The sequence below is a fragment of the Acanthopagrus latus genome, chromosome 11, assembly GCF_904848185.1.
Source record: "Acanthopagrus latus isolate v.2019 chromosome 11, fAcaLat1.1, whole genome shotgun sequence".
In the NCBI taxonomy this organism is placed as follows: Eukaryota; Metazoa; Chordata; class Actinopteri; order Spariformes; family Sparidae; genus Acanthopagrus; species Acanthopagrus latus.
Window position 1 is genome coordinate 30386407 of NC_051049.1, and position 4676 is coordinate 30391082.

Consider the following 4676-nt stretch of genomic DNA (forward strand, 5'->3'; position numbering starts at 1 on the left):
TAAAGGTGTGCTTAATGGAAAGCTGTAAGAGAGAAGTTGCTGTACTCATTCTTGATGTGTTTTACACAGGAATGTGAACTCCCATTATGTTTTTTTATGCCAATTTGTTCAGAGAAATGATAACTAAAAATTGCTGCTGATGGGTGGAGAATATTTTATGTTATGTTTTAATTAGTTGATACAGAGTAGTTACGGTAAATGTAGTCACTCTCACTCGGTTTCCGGACCCCATGAGGAGAGGTGTGCTTAATTTAAAGCTGTAAGAGAGAAGTTGCTGTACTCATTCTGGATGTGTTTTACACAGAATAAATTCCCCGGTCAGCAAGGCAGAAGTTGTCCTTGCGTCATTCTCCACCATCCACAAACACAACACAGAGCCCGTAGCAAACCAGTGTGTCAGGCCAAACAGGCTACAGTGGTGCCGTGACCCCGATAGACTCCAGGTCAAAAATGGTATCCTTTACCGGGTTGGTAAGGACTACATTAGAAAGCGGAAGAGACATCAGTATGTTCTGCCAGAAAGCCCCAAAGAAAAAGCCTTAGGCATACATGATCTTGCAGGACATCAGAGGCAGGCGAGGACCCTGCATCTTGCGAGGCGTGGTTCTTTTGGCCAAAGATGGAGTCCGATGTGAAGGAGTATGTGCTGCCAAAGGTGTATTCTGGCCAAAACACCTGACCCGTCTGCTAAAGGCCCCTCGAGAGCATCAAAATATCAGAATCAGAATCAAAAAAAGCTTTATTGCCAAGTACGATTTTACACATACGAGTAATTTGTTGCGGTGATGTTGGTGCATGCATCAAATGACTATTAAGTGAAAATATAACAAATTAACAATATAAACTATTTTAAAAAGTAGAAAATATAACAAATTAACAATATAAGCTATTTTAAAAAGTAGAAAATATAACAATATAATATAAATATATATACACAATCTGTTTTTTGGTAAAAGGAGCAGACCAGCTGGCAGTGAACAATTACAAGAAATAATGTGCAAATGAAAATGCGCAAATGAATAGGAAGTTCAAGCTGAGCGTTAATGTAACGCATAGAGTTATGGTGCTGTCAGTGTGACAGTAGAGTCAGTGGTAGAGGTGGAGTGTGAGGAGTGTCAGGGGGGATTCAGGCCTTGTTGATAAGGCTGACAGCAGACGGGAAGAAACTGTTCTTGTGGCGTGAGGTTTTGGTCCTGATGGACCGCAGCCTCCTGCCAGAGGGGATTGACTCAAAGAGTTTGTGACCGGGATGGGAGGGATCAGCAACAATCTTTCCTGCACGCCTCAGGGTCCTGGAGGTGTACAGGTCTTGAAGAGACGGGAGGTTGCAGTCAATCACCTTCTCTGCTGACCGAATGACACGCTGCAACCTCACGCTGCAATGATTGGCTGCAACCTCCCGACCCTGCCCTTGTCCGTGGCGGTGGCAGCAGCGTACCAGATGGTGATGGAGGAGGTGAGGATGGACTCAATGATGGCTGTGTAGAAGTGCACCATCATTGTCTTTGGCAGACTGAATTTCTGCAGCTGCCACAGGAAGTACATCCTCTGCTGTGCTTTCTTGATGAGGGAGCTAATGTTCAGCTCCCACTTGAGGTCCTAGGAGATGATTGTTCCCAGGAAGCGGAAAGACTCCACAGTGTCAATAGTGGAGTCACAGAGGGTGATGGGGGCAGGTGAGGCTGAGTTCTTCCTGTAGTCCACAACTATCTCCACTCTTTAGAGCATTGAGCTCTAGGCCGTTCTGGTTGCACCAGGTCACCAGGTGGTCAACCTCCCACCTGTAGGCAGACTTGTCACCATCAGAGATGAGTCCAATGAGGGTGGTGTCGTCCGCAAACTTCAGGAGCTTGACGGACTGGTGACTGGAGGTGCAGCTGTTGGTGTACAGGGAGAAGAGCAGAGGAGAAAGAACACAGCCCTGGGGGGATCCGGTACTGATAGTCTGTGCATCGGAGATGTGTTTTCCCAGCTTTACACACTGTTTCCTGTCAGACAGTCAGCCCATTAAGGTGGGCATTGGTGGAGGTGACTGGAGGTGGAGCTGGAGCTGTTGGGAGGTGTCGTGGGGGATGGTTTCAGGACTGTCCCTTTGTCTTTCAAAGCGGCAGTAGAACTCGTTCAGGTCGTTGGCTAGGCGTCGGTCGTTAATGGAGTGGGGGGCTTTAGGCTTGTAGTTGGTGATCTGCCTGAGCCCTTTCCAGACAGACGCAGAGTCGTTAGCTGAGAACTGGTGTTGGAGCTTCTCTGTCGTTTAGCCTCTTTCACCGCCTTGCTAAACTTGTACTTCGCCTCTTTGAATCTGTCTTTGTCCCCACTCCTGAAGGCCTCTTCCTTTGCAAGCCTTAGCTGTCTGAGTTTGGCTGTGAACCAGGGTTTGTCATTGTTGTAACTCACCCTGGTGCGTGTTGGAACACAGCTGTCTTCACAGAAGCTGATGTATGACGTCACAGCCTTTGTGTACTCATCCAGCAGTCCTGAATCCCAGTCAGTAGAGTCCAAACACGCCTGGAGATCCTCCACAGCTTCACTGGTCCACATCTTTGAAGTCCTCACTACAGGTTTGCAGATTGCAGAATTGCAGATTTAGCAGGCATTTGTATGGTGTAAAAGGCATCATATTAATCTAAGAGGGACCAAGGATTGATCACCCTTGTGTTTCTCAGAACCGATATTTTTGGTAGCATATACAGCTGATGGTAGAGCTTAGAGTTCTACAGTGAGTCCTAGCCGGGTTTCCAAGTTTTGGTCAGTTGTCCCAGTGTAATAATTGGTTTATTCAGAGATATGGTCTGGATTTTGGTGAAACCGATGTATAATTATAATGTTGTTTATATTTCACCAAAACACTTTTTCATGTTTTGCTGTACTTCTTTGTGCATATTCACAGCTAATTATGTTTATTTTTGGGAGCTTTTATTTTGGTAATTTAATTTATTTTGGTAGGTTTCATTTTACTGTGTGACCTTTGACATCTGTGATGTCACCTCCTGTGAATTTAGGCTGTTCTCCTCACTCAGTTTCCGGACCCCGCGAGGAGAGGTAAGAGTTACAAGTGGTCCCACCTGAAGTGTGTTAAAATGTTGAAAAAAAAACTAAACAGACCCGCAAGTGTTGCTCGGTAAATGTCACTCTGGAGTGTGCAGCACTTTTCTGTAGCAAGCTAAGTTAAGCTAAAGTAGCCTCATGCATGCCGATGTGATTTCTTGTTTCTAAAGGTGTGCTTGATGGAAAGCTGTAAGAGAGAAGTTGCTGTACTTATTCTTGATGTGTTTTACACAGGTATGTGAGCTCCCATTATGTTTTTTATGCCAATTTGTCCAGTGAAATGATAACTAAAAATTGCTGCTGATTGGGTGGAGAATATTTTATGTCATGTTTTATTTAGTTGATACAGAGTAGTTACGGTAAATGTAGTCGCTCTCACTCGGTTTCCGGACCCCATGAGGAGAGGTGTGCTTAATTTAAAGCTGTAAGAGAGAAGTTGCTGTACTCATTCTGGATGTGTTTTACACAGAATAAATTCCCTGGTCAGCAAGGCAGAAGTTGTCCTTGTGTCATTCTCCACCATCCACAAACACAACGCAGAGCCCATAGCAAACCAGTGTCAGGCCAAACCAGCTACACTCGCGCCTCTTCTTATTAGTGGGCTGTGCTTGCCAGCCCACTATGGACACCTCTATAGCAGAGCTATCCATGAGTTTCAAATATAGTTCTACACCTGCCATGTTGAGGACCCACAGGTGTTTCAAACTAATTAAGTAGCTATACGCCAATCAGAAACGCAACTCAAATTGAAACACCTGTGTTGGTCCCCAACATGGCAGGTGAAGGACTACATTTGAAACTCATCAATAGGTGCCCATAGTGGGCTGTGCGTTTCTTATTGCTTGCATGTCTTCTTATTATTCCCCCACCGCCAAATTTCGGTTGCCAAATCGTCCCACACCGTTGAGCGCACACAAATGAAAAATATATCAAAACGTTCGGCTCAATGGGACTCACTATGCTATTATTTTTTTTCTCTAGAATAAAACCACGAAAAAAATTCTATAAGGAATGAATGGAGCAAGGTTGAAAAAAGTTGCAAATCTGCAACGTTTTTCAAACATCTCCTGCATACATTGCATATATACATTCACCGAGAAACACCATTCAAACTAAAATGTAGGCACAAGTCTCATCTATGAGTTGTATTTGAACTTTTTTCCTACGATGTATAGTTTTTGAACTCTGACCCTTTAACGATGGTGAGTGATTTTGGAAAAATTCAGGGTTTTCAATGAGTGTGTATGGCGGAATTTTTGTGCAGCAGAGTGCAGGAGACCAACTGACAGAGTGAGAGAGAGTCAAAAAAAATCTCAGAAATGTTCTATTTCTGTGACGATCCCGGCCACAAATGTCACTCAAAAACCGTGATATTTTCCAAAGTTGTAGCCACACTTGTCTTCTTTCTCCCAATGTCTCTGCTTTATGATTTACGGTTTTTGAATTATCTGCCTCTAACTGACAAGAGTAGGTCTCAACTGCTCCTTCACTCCAATGTAAATCCGGAAGAGGATTTTCGAAACTGCACCCTTAACTCGCTCCTATTACCACATTTCTGACACTAGGACCACAAAACTGGTTGAGTGTGTTCTTTAAGGCCTTTCTGGCTTGATTGTGAAAAAAATGCC